Source organism: Centroberyx affinis, unplaced genomic scaffold, assembly GCF_046629955.1.
Source record: "Centroberyx affinis isolate AG114_WGS23_722 - 3 ecotype Tasmania unplaced genomic scaffold, CSIRO-AGI_Caff_v1 ptg001347l_1, whole genome shotgun sequence".
NCBI classification, from domain to species: Eukaryota; Metazoa; Chordata; class Actinopteri; order Beryciformes; family Berycidae; genus Centroberyx; species Centroberyx affinis.
In genome coordinates, this window is record NW_027279840.1 from 1 (window position 1) to 12,930 (window position 12,930).

The 12,930-nt window shown below is 42.3% G+C and overlaps 1 pseudogene; it reads left to right on the plus strand.

Moving 5' to 3' along the window:
- Positions 1-524: 524 nt before the first annotated feature.
- LOC139649462 (unconventional myosin-X-like) lies at positions 525-8,406 on the plus strand (annotated as a pseudogene).
- The last annotated feature ends 4,524 nt before the right edge of the window (positions 8,407-12,930 follow it).

The window sequence follows — 12,930 nt, forward strand, 5'->3', positions numbered from 1 at the left end:
ACCTCAAACACAGAACATAAGGGATGATAATAATAATAATAACCTTTATTTGTATAGCACCTTTCTTACACAACATGCAGCTCAAAGTGCTTTAGATAAAAGACAGATAAAAAGATAAAATTCATATAAAAGAACAAGGAAAAAGCATTGCATTAAAAGAATCAAATCAAGTAAAATAGAAAGATATTTTTACCCCCTAAAGGAAACACAGAATCAAACGGTGTTACTTCTTGGTATTGGTGTTACTTCTTGTCACTCTCACACTGGTGACACTGTCAACCAGTATATGATTGAAGAGGTAAGTGTGCCTTACCTCTCCAAAGATAATCACAACTTAAAAGACCTTTTGTCGGCCTCACCGGACAAAAATATGTATAGCGCTATAACTTTTCAGAGAGTGAACTCCCTCAATTCTTCCTTTCAAAAGGAAATCAATTTAGATGAGATCATGATGGCGTTTGCTTTGTGTGTCGTTTGAGGAAATGAGCACCGACTCATTCCCCTGCTTCTCTCCCCCCTGACAGGCTACTGGAACGTGATCGTTTACGGCCGAAAACACTCGTACCGCCTCTACAGCAAGCTGCTGACCGAGGCGACGCGCTGGGCCAGCGCCGTCCAGAACGTCATCGACACCAAAGCTCCCATCGACACGCCCACCCAGCAGCTCATCCAGGACATCAAGGTAGGATGCAGGGTCACGCAGGCCTGAAAGATATCAACACAAAATCTAGTTGTGATTATTTGACAGAATATTGCAATTGCGATGTAAACTGCTGATTCATATCATCATCAGTTTTTCTTGTCATAAATTTTTTAAAAATTGTTTAAAGAAAAGTGATTTTGTTAAAAAATAATAGATGTCAGTGTGCAGGATTTGCTGACTCTGAGTCTGATGAAAGGTTTTGATTCATAGACCAAAGATTACCTGCAGCTCTAAAACCCCTTGTTCACAAATCCAGTTTGGACCAAACTCTCTCTGAAGAAATTAACTGCAGCCTCTGAGATTTGGAAATTGCAGAAGTTCATATTGCAATTTCGTTTTTTGATTAATTGTTCAGCTGTAGTGTAATGTGTGCGTACATTAGGAGAATGGGGAACCGAGTCGTCATTGAACCCCTAACTCTGGCAATTTTTTTTGGACAGTTTAACTTGTGGATTGATGCTTTTCGGAAGAGGTAATAAGTAAGATTGTTGCACAAAATGTGTGTGTATCAATGTTGTTGCAATTCCTACTGGTCACCAACAGAGGTCGATAACGGTCATCCTACTATCCTACTATAAAATGAGGAAAACTCTTGTTTGTCTGTCTGTCTGCATCCATTTTGCTCCTCGATGGGTTGGCCAATCAATCTGAAACTGCACATGAGCATTGAGCGTTGGCATAGGCAGGGACTGACGAAGCAGATTTTTCCATTTTCCCAAATTTATGCTGTTTATGCACATTTTTGGCAAGTCTGCGCAGAGTTGTGGCGCGCGCATCCCCGGGTATAGACTAGTAAATTAATGAATGCACCTTTAACCAATCAGAATTCTAAATTCAGGTCTCTTTGAGTCATGTTTTAACAAACTTTACAACTGTAAAGAATCCTGCTACAGCCTCAAGATAGACTGCAAATAAAACTCATGTTAAGCCATCCCATACTGTCAGTTCCCTCATTTCAAAACTGTCTTCAGCCCAGTAAACTACTAAGGAAATGAAGCGAGCGGTGGGAGCACAGTGTGTCAGCAGGGGGCGCCGTACTGTAACTACAGATCAGCTGTCTGGCTCTGTGTAGAGTTTGGTTGTGACGCTCTGTTCCTCTTCTCTCTGCAGGAGAACTGTCTGAACTCTGAAGTTGTGGAGCAGATCTACAAGAGGAACCCCATCCTTCGCTACAGCCACCATCCGCTGCACTCCCCCCTGCTGCCGCTGCCCTACGGAGACATCCACCCCTCCGGTAAGTGACAGTCAGTCAGTCAGTCAGTCAGTCAATCAATCAATCAATCAATCAATCAGCCAGTCAGTAAATGAATAAATAGATGAGTCAGTCAATTGTTGAAATAATCAGTCAGTGTGTCATCACTCACACTGATTCACAAAATTTTGAACATTTTTAGCTTAGAAATTGTTATCACTAAATCCAATTAAACAAACATCTCTCTCTCTCTCTCTGTCTCTCTCACCTGTTATCTTACTGATCAATCAATTTCCCCTTTATTTGTGTCTACAGATATTTCACCCATGTTCATAGTTTAGTGATAAACGCTCGTTTTTTATGACTAAGGAATGTTTTTTTTAGTGATTGCAGGGGAAGTCAGGGATACATTACTACCTCTAAATGAATACTTTGCCAAAAAAAAATATATTGAACAATTAAAAGAATAAATAAAAGGAATGAATAAAGAGAAAAATTAAGAAAATAAACATGTTTTCCAGATTTTTGTTTATCTGTGGTCAGGAACCTCCATCATATCAGAGGTGGACAACACTAACTAACCAATATCCGATTTAATTGAATAAAAGGCCAATATCAGCAAACTGATATATCAGTCTAACCCTACTATATACTATAAATCTTTTTAAGCGTGACTAGATGCTCCTTTCAATTTTTTTATCTGGTATTAATGATTAATCACATCTCTGACTCCCCCTCCAGCGTTGCGGAGCAGAGGCTACACCACCCTGCAGGACGAAGCCCTCAAGGTCTTCAACTCGCTGCAGCACCTGGAGGGCGTGGCCGACCCGGTGCCCATCATCCAGGGCGTCCTGCAGACCGGCCAGGAGCTCAAGCCCCTCCGGGACGAGCTCTACTGCCAGCTGATCAAGCAGACGACCCGGCCGCCGCAGCCCGGCAGCCCCGGGAACCTCTGCAGCTGGAAGATCCTGGTCTGCATGTCCTGCACCTTCGTCCCGTCCAGGAGCATCCTCAGATACCTCAAGTTCCACCTGAAGAGGTGAGCGACAGGCCGGTGCTCAGGCTCTCATCAGGGGAAACGGGATGTTGTGTTTAGGGCTGGGCGATATGGTTGAAATCAATATCATGATAATCATAAGGATTTTTCTCCATATCAATATATATCACGATATGGTTCATGTATGCAAAATCACGTTAAATAATTGAATTAATGTTCATGTCATTGAACCGAATGGTGATGTTAGGTGTGGTGTCAAACAAAACAGAAATATTCAAATAATATTCCTACCATACCTCATTTTATGAGAGTTTTTAAGTAAAATTTGCTTGTCATCATCAATTCAGACAGCAGAAATGTGTGTCACGATATTAAAATATCTTCATATCATCATGATATGATTCCACTGAAAGACGATAAATGATAATATTGAATTATCGCCCGGCCCTGGGCAGACTGGGCAGTGTGTTATCCTTATCCACAATGTCTGTTTGAGGAAATGGGATCACACTTCATAAGGAAAATATTCAATCTCAATATTGATTTTTGAGACTTACTGACAAATTTCAATATTCATTATTAATTAAAAGTGACTTAAATAGTGAAATATGATTTCTCGCATCCTGTCAAAGAAAAGCATTGATATGGGTTTTTGAAGGCCAATACTTGTACCAATATTTTTGGATTGAAGCTGCCAATAGCCGATATTTAATATCTTTATATTTTACCATTTTAGAATAGAATAGAATAGAAAGCCTTTATTATCATTGCACAGAATACAACTAAATTAGGAGCGCTACTCCTGATCAGTGCAATTAAAAGACACAGGGAACAAAACAGAAACAAAAACAACAAACATCCACAGCCAACAACACAGGTTCTGTAAAAATTCTGTAAAAAAAAAAAAGGTTCAAGTAAAAATAAATAAATAAATACAATGTAATTTTGCACTAGAATAAGTGTACTTGTTGCACTGGAATAAATGCAATTATTGCACTAGTATGAATAATTACATTTATTCTAGTGCAACAAGTACACTTATTCTAGTGCAAAATTACATTGTATTTATTTATTTATTTATTTTACAGCATTTAGACCATGGGACACTAAAACTCCATAGAAACACAGGAAAATAACACTAAGAATGATAATAATACATATTCATGCATACTTGTGTTAAGTCTGATCAAAATTTCCCATTAGAATCAATTCAGGCTTCCCACAGACAACTAGTGTAGTATTGATCAGTTTTACAATAAATATGAAATCAATCAAACTGCATCATATCCATCATATCAGAGATGGATGACTTTGAGTGGACCAGAATAGATTTTTAACAAAAGGCCAGTATCGGCCTGATATATCAGCCTAACCATAGTTCTACTGTTCCTATAGCAGGAACACCCTGATCCTCTCATGTAAAACAGAATCATATTCCACTGACACAAACGTCAACAGCCATGTCCGGAACATGAAGGACTCTCCCGGCTTTCTCTCCCCAGGGCTCGGGAGCTGTTCCCCGGCTCGGAGACGGAGCGCTACGCCGCCCTCGCCCTCGACTCCCTGAGGAAGACCCGGGCCAGGGAGTACGTCCCGTCGCAGGAGGAGATCCGGTCCATCGTGGCGCGACAGGACATGACCACCACCGTGCACTGCCACGGAGGAGGCTCCTGCAAGATCACCATCAACTCCCACACCACCGCTGGAGAGGTGGGTGGGGGGGGGGGGGTGGGGGGGTGGGGGGGGGCTGCTGGGAACCGGGCTCACGGGTTTAGCTGGTGGTGTAATGAGCTGGCGTGATTTACGTGCTTTAAAGTGGTAATCCGTAAATCCTCCTGTTTTTGATGCTGTTGTTTGATGTCACAGTGTGGGCGGAGCTTGGATTTTCTGTTAGTGGAGGTTGAGTTTCTGTAGGTGGTGCTCTTTTCAGAATCAGAATCAGAATCAGAATCAGAAATACTTTATTGATCCCCGAGGGGAAATTGGGTTACATTGCAGCTGCTCACATAGTAGAAGTGAATATATACAAGCGTAGAGAAATTATAAGAAATTATAAGAAAAATAGAAATACGAAAGTAAGAAATATGTAAAATATGTGCATTATACTACAATATATAACAATGAGAATAAAAATAATAATAATAATATAGAAATAAGAGAAATAAGAATTCTGTACAATATGCATCATACTCCAATATATACATACACCAGTGTAAATAATTAAATAATTAATAAGTATTGCACAGTTGAATTATTGCAGTTGAATTATTGCACAAAAAAATTGGTATTGCACAGTTAGATATAAGTTATAAGTTATGGGTTTCTTTTCTGATCAGGCATGGTGGCTATCGATATCTCGATATCTCTTTTTCTAAATAGTGGATATCTCATTTTGGAGCAAAACTCTTCATATACTATCCAAAAAGAAATTTAAATAGTATGATTTAAATGAAACTGATTGAAATTATGCTACAATCTGCTATGATTAATTTTCTTACTTGACGGCACCACTAAACATATTGTTGGCTGTGTGTGTGTGTGTGTGTGTGTGTGTGTGTGTGTGTGTGTGTGTGTGTGTGTGTGTGTGTGTGTGTGTCAGGTGGTGGAGAAGCTGATCCGCGGCCTGGCCATGGAAGACAGCAGGAACATGTTTGCTCTGTTTGAACACAACGACACCGCGGACAAAGCCATCGAGAGCCGCACCGTGGTGGCCGACGTGCTCGCCAAGTTTGAAAAGTAAGTGTGTGTGTGTGTGTGTGTGTGTGTGTGTGTGTATGTTTGCGTGTGTGTGGGAGGGAGGGAAATGTTTTCTCTTCAGTGCGTCAGTAACACACTCCCTGTTCGCCAGGCTTTCGGCCAGCCAGGATGAACACAACACCGGCTGGAAGTTTTATTTCAAGCTGTACTGCTTCTTGGACACAGACAACGTTCCCAAGGACAGCGTCGAGTTCGCCTTCATGTTCGAACAGGTAAGATGCAGCTGAAACATACAGTACATCTACTGAGTTAGTTTACTGAATGCTATCAGATCAACAGCTGATCCATCCAAGCGTGAGTCAGGACATTCATTCTGTTGCTCATAGCCTCTTTCTTTTAGAAACCTGGGTCAAATCATATTTTAAAATCTTTTTACGGCTTGTTTTAGTCTGCTTTGGTGCCAGATGGGTGGGGCTTTCACATCAAATCTCTACAAACGTAAACTGCAAAAGAGAAGCAAAGCTAACACCAATTTCATCTCATCTTCAAACCTTTCTTCTTCACCTTATCTGGTTTCATAGCATTTTTCAATGAGTAGCAAACATATTTCAGATCTCTCAAATCCAAACATGCCAAGTACTTCTTATCAGCTTAGAATGACATATACTGTACCTTGTGGTTACAATGCTAGATGTATTTCAGTGTGTTTATTTTCAAAAAAATAAGTCTTTCTCTGTCTTTATTTCTCTCTGTCTTCCTCCCCTCTTAAGGCTCATGAAGCAGTAATTCGTGGCCAGTACCCCGCCCCTGAGGAGACTCTCCAGTTCCTGGCTGCCTTGAGGCTCCAGTACCTGCTGGGTGACCACAGCTCCCAGGCCACCCTGCCCGAAATGTCTCAGGTGTTCCCCATGGCGCGATTGCGGGCCCGGGTCCAGAACTCGGCCAAGACGTTCGCGCCCAGCACCGGCACCGGCAACGGCACCGGCTCCGTGGCCGAGCGCTCGGGAACGTCGGAGAGGAAACGCTCGAGCTTCCTGGAGGGAACGCTGAGGCGGAGCTTCAGGAGCGGCTCGCTGAGTCGGCAGAAGCTGGAGGAGGAGAACAACCTGGAGGTCTGGATGAGGGAGGAGGCGGCGGCGGTTCGGGCCAGCCTGTTGGACAAGTGGAAGAAACTGCAGGGGATGAACCAGGAACAGGCCATGGTCAAATACATGGCTTTGGTCAAGGAATGGCCAGGATACGGCTCCACGCTGTTCAACGTTGAGGTGAGAACACAACAAACAGCTGGTTTGATGATATCTGATGTTTTCTTCTACCTTGTCTGTTGGTTCCAATAATTTTGTCTGGTAATGATAGATTAGTGCTGATGCTGCATTCACGTCATATGGGAAAAACCATCACAACGACTTGACTGTTACAAGCAACGACTTGGAAGTGATTCAACTTGTTTGAAGCCGTCAAAATGCATTGACTGAAGTTTGCTTGCCTAGACAAAGGCAAGCATGGGGCCCCCTTGAATTCCAACTCTCTCGCTTATTAATCCATCCTTTCCATATGTAAACTTGGGTAGCTTTGCTTATTTAAATTTTTTAACTTCTCTCTCAGCTACTGATGCAGTGGCAAGGAAAATGAGCTTAAAGTCAACTGGCAAAATCTCACTAGAAGTGGAATAGCCCACTATAGCTTGACTGAGTAGGGGGGTGACCATGACTCACGATTGAAGTAATTTATTGTAACAAAAAGAGGGGTGTTTTTCAAAAAGTACATTTCTTTTAAATTGATTAAAAATAGGTTTACATTAGTTGTATTCTTGTCTTTTGTGGGGCCTTCTTCTGCTGGGGCCCAAGGCAGTTGCCTGCCTTTGCCTAATGGTAAGTCCGCCCCTGCTAACAGAAAGTGAACAGAATTGCTAAGGTGGAAGCTTGTCTCATCTTTACCATATGATGTGAATCCCTTTCCTCCACCAATCAGCAAACCAAGATATCAGTCTAACCACAGTACTCACATGCATCTGGTTCCTGTTTCTTGTTTCAGAGCCGTGACGGAGCTTTCCCTGTTGAGTTATGGTTGGGGGTGAGCAGGGAGGCGATATCGGTGTACAAGCGAGGGGAGCCTTGGCCTCTGGAGGTTTTCCCATATGAACAGATTCTCTCCTTCGGTGCTCCGCTGCCCAATTCCTACAAAATAGCCGTAGAGGGCCGCGAGTTGGTCTTTGAAACCAGTCTGGTACGTACTTCTTAAGAATACTAACTGAACTGAGTTTTGTTCCGAGTGTGATGTCCACCGTTTGTTCTAATTATGTGTTATCAATCATTTTGTAAGAGTTTAAGAGTTTTTGTTTTACCTAGAAAAACCCTAAACACCCCGACTCTCTTCTTCTGCTCCTCTGCAGGTAATGGACATCGCGAAGCTGATGATACATCAGCATGATCGTCAAGAAACGCTACAGCAACTGTCAGTCCGTCAGCAGCCACGGCAGCCAGTGCAGCGCCTGGTGAACTCCGACCTTCAGTGTTTGACCTTTGACTTTTGACCTTTGGCCACAAAACCAGAGGTGCTGTGGAGGTTGAGCGTGGCCCGCTGTGGGCCATGCAGGGACGCCAACCCTCAGCGCACTGGAGAAAGCAGCTCTTACATTTTGTGTCCAACTGACTTTATGAATGCTGGAGACCACAGATGACAAACCACGTTGCTCTTAATGTTAACCAGCTAGTTCTGTGAAGGGTTTCATTCCAAAACGCTGTAGATCCACACCTGGTATACTGCACATACTGTAGCTCCTTACTCAGAAAAAATACAGAGGATTATTTCAAATGATGCTGTTGAAAAGGAGCGGTAGGATCACCTAGGGGTTAGAGAGACAGTCTTTCAACCAGAGGGCCCGGGATAAATCTGACAAACATCCACTGCCCCTGACCTCTGACCTCCCTAGAGCAGAAAGAGAATTTCCCTGCTGGACTCAATAGAGAATCACATCCTTTAGTTCGGTTCGTTTGTCCAGGTCAGAACAATGGCGTTCAAACTCTGGGTGGCGCCAAAAAATCGGCACCGAGAGTCTCAGTCCTCTAACAAGAGAACTGCGGTGCGGTTGCCTGCCTTTGGTTAGAGCGTAATCTGAACCAACTACGCAAGGGTTTATGGGTAGAAGGAGACATGGTGATGTTGACATCTGACAGCCAGCAGATTCCTCATGCTTGGAAAGCCTAGCAGAACAAAATGAAGTCTGGACTGATGCTTATATTCAGCTGTTTCTTCATGTGTTCTTAAGTGGTATGAACACCACAGAAGAAGAGACAGACAAGTCCAGGGGCCAGTTGCATAAAGCTAGTTTAAGACCAGTCTAAGCCTTAGACTGGTCTTAGATTCTCAGGTTTGAATAGTCTAATTAAGACTGTCTGTTACTTAAATATTACAACTGACTTATTTTGAGGTAGGAAAGATAGCCACCTCCCCCCCCCCCGGCTAATCGTGAGTTAAGAACTTTGTTGTTATGGCAACGAGTCGGCCTAACTGTCAGAGTGGGACGTTTAAATACTGAAGCTGTTTCATACAAGATGCCAAATCTTTGGTTTTTGGGAAGAGTGTGAAAAAGAGAGCGAGTCTTTAGAGACAGAAACAACACATTAGAGATCTACAACAACCAAGAAGTTGTAGGAACAGGTAAATAGAAATGTCTGTAGCAAGTTTGACTTAAAGTCACATTTAAGTCTAAGACCAGGTCTATCTTTATGCAGCTGGCCCCATCATGATGAGATACAGTTACAGGGACTAGAATCTGATTTGCTTTGACTCTCCCGCGACCAAAATCTCTAATCTGGCAGGATGACAGGCGACCCAAACTCTGTCCAATAAACAAGCTACTTATGAGTCATGTGACTTTTGTTTACAAGCCCTGGTTTGCTTGTTAGCGTACAGTGAGAACCTAAACGAACCAAATGCAAAACTGCAACAAAGTCAACTTCTCCAGTGTGGTTTGGACCAAAGAAAACAGACTGCAGGTGTGATCACTCACTCGTTTTCTCACCAATCATCATTTTGTCAGAGTAGTTTCAGCTGTGGATGTCTTGTTTTGGAATGAAACTGTTCATTTCTTCCTGATGCTAATGTGCTGTGGCACTACAAGGGCTGTTGTTGCAGGTATGGGGTATTTGTTGCTGAGGCTGTACCTTTTTGTATGAGTGTGTGTGTGTGTGTGTGTGTGTGTGTGTGTGTGTGTGAGAGAGAGGGTGTGTTTTAAAGAGGGGTGTGTCTATAGGCTGTCAGAATGTAAAAAAAAAAAAAAAAAAAAAGGCAGAGAAGATGGAGAGAAAAAAATACTTAAAGGCTACAACGCTTTTCCTCTGCTTCGGAAAACTCTGGGACTTGACATTCTATAAGAACTATCTCCAGGATTGTCTGTTAAATGTAAATAATATGCAACTGTAGTCGTCTTGAGCATTTCAAGTTTTATTGTGATTGTTTCAGAAGGACTTCGCTCGCGATATGGAGGTCACTTAAGTGCCTGGATCAGACAAACTAAAGCAGGACGCGCTCCGCTCTCGAGTCCAGTTTTGCTGTAAATGCCACTCTTTATTCTGAAAGGTGCTCCCATGTTCCCTTTAACTACCAATGTACTTGTACACCGCAAAAACCATCCAGCTCTGCAAGTCATTTAAGCTAACGCCGGGTATTGAAAGCCTATTTTCCAGTTGCCAGTAGTGAGATCATTTCACTTGTCTCTAATGCAAATCAACTTGTTTCGAGAAATTTCTTGAATCAAGCGGCATAATCTTGATACTAGTGGAGTGATCTGCTGAATTTAAAGGTATTGCCACTTTCAAGACAGTAATCTTTGACCCCTATAGATTATTGGCAACTAGTAGGAATTGCATCAACTTTTCCTCACCCCTCCTCTCCCGTTGAGCTACGGTGGCCTGTAACTGACACAAACAATAAACTCACATTTTCAAAAAAAGAGGAGTAAGCTAGCTAATTAGAGCTGAGATCCATCAGAAAATAAATCTAGTGAAGAGGCAATATGTCATCATGCCAAATACTGGAATAATAAAACTGCTTTGTCATTTGCTTTTTTGGCTTGAGAACGAGGCTTTTTAGTTCCAAAACAGAGAACAGGCCAGAAAGTGAGTTCTGAAAGGCAGAAATGTCAGCAGCTGGCACAGCAAGTCATCGGTATTGATCAGCAACTCTATCAATCCCCAACAGATATACAGTATTTTGGGTATTATGTGCTATGGGACAGTAAAAACTTCGAGTTATTGCTCCTTTAAGCAAATCAGACTGCATTGAACAAGAAACTGTCTCAACTCTCTGGCAGATTTCGACGAGAACAATCAGATTTTAGATTAAACGACTTGTGAAGTTGGACTTTTTGCAGCGTAACATTCCTGCCAGCTCGCTTCTCAGCGACGGCTCACAACATTTCACTGGAGCTCCGCGGGCGGCAGATCCATCCAAAGACGTGTGTGCAGGTTTCTCCCTCAGTGCCTTGTTGTATATTGTGTACACTTCTTTTTTTTTTTCATCTGTTTGGTTTCTTTTTTGTTATAATGTGCAATGTTATATATATTATATAATCATGTGGCTGTACATTTTATACTGTAAGTCTTTGCCTTCTGTTTTTTCTGAATGATGACCACACAGCGATATTCCCAAGATAATCTTGTTATATTTTTCTCAACGCAGCCACCAAACATACAGTGAACCTTTGACATACACAATACTGGTATCTTGTTTTTCATCTGTATTAGCTGTGTTATGTATTGAAAGGATGATTCTAACAATAAATGGATACATATTTGGTCTGGGGTCCGCTGTGGCTGTTATTGTCTTTTTCACTCATTTTTCTTTAACACTAGTTTAAAACAGACATACTGTAGATCAAATAGGACTTATAATGTTGTGTTTTATGTAGTTTTTAATATATTTGTTTTAGATTACTTTGCTGCCTGATGGGAGATATTTGCCACATAGGTACCAGAAAGTTTCAATAAGTATTTGAAAGTCAATTTATTTTTATTTTTTGGATTAACAGCTTACCTGAAACCATCTGAATTGTTACTGATATCCAGAGTTACCATGTTAACTCTTGCAGTTAAAGAATAGCCAGTATGTCCAGTATATCTGTATCTGACAGTCTCTTGTCACACTTATTCAATTTGTTGTTTTGTGCCTGTGGAATTACAAGGTTCTCTGACGTTTTGGTCAAAAAGGTAAAAGATATTCAGATAATGCAGCTGTGTTCAGGACTTTCTGTGGCTGAAATTAGGTTTTTGGAAATATGTTGGAAAATGGTTGTTCAAGTTTTGTTACATGGAGTGTGACACAACATCTCAAATCAGAAGAGCGTCCCATCTGCCCAAATGAGACACTGCGAGCTGGACTGACCAGCATTAGATCTTTACCTCTCTCGTCTCTTAGGTTTCCTTTGGTGTAAAGCATCACAGACCGGCTGGGTTGGTGAACATGAGTGAGCTGTGTGACGTTTACTGACGTCACCTTACAGGAATTGTAGCTATTGAATTTTTTTAAGTTTTCAAACAGTTACCTCTCGCTGCCCTTTGGAGTCGCCAACGTGCAAATTTGCCTCCTGCAGCTTTGAAGCCAAACGTACAAAACCTCTACCCGACGAGGGGCAAATAACGCACACACCCGCTCTCTGAATATAAATATTTTTTATACATTACATCCATGTTACATTCAAAAGAAATAGAAATACAGCCAACAGCAAAAGTCACATTCAAGTCATTTCTGTGCTGCACACTGTGACACCGTCACCGCTCACCGCTCACCAGCCTCCTAAGGCACCAAAAAATCAAATGACCCAAAACCTGGGTCCAGAAAGGAGCATCACCCCATACCCCCCCACCCCCCCACCCAACCAACCCCCATCCCACCACTAACCCCCCCCCCCCACCCCACCACTGGGCTCCTGGAAGCTCAACAGAATGGCATACAGACAGATCAAAACCACAATGTTTTCAATGGCTGTATTTATACTGGCACAAATCATCTGACCTTTAACCCTTCGTGGCAGCCCAGCAAACACTTTGACGTTGGATAGATGTTGGGATGACGGCCTGCACCAATGTAGAAAACCTGCGTAAATATAGCGCCAAAAGTGGAGACGATTCCAGTGGTCGTCTCGTCTAGAGCTGCTGCCTGCATCGTTTGGTGAAATCTGGACCTAAAAATGTTCAAAACAGTTTCCAGAGATGTTGAGTTGATGCTGAACTTTGGCCGCATCACGCATATCACCATCCATCAAATGCTTGCCGGGAAAGATCTGGTCTTCTCAGAGTTTATGTTTACTTGTGCGATGATAAAAACATAGAGGCAGATTTA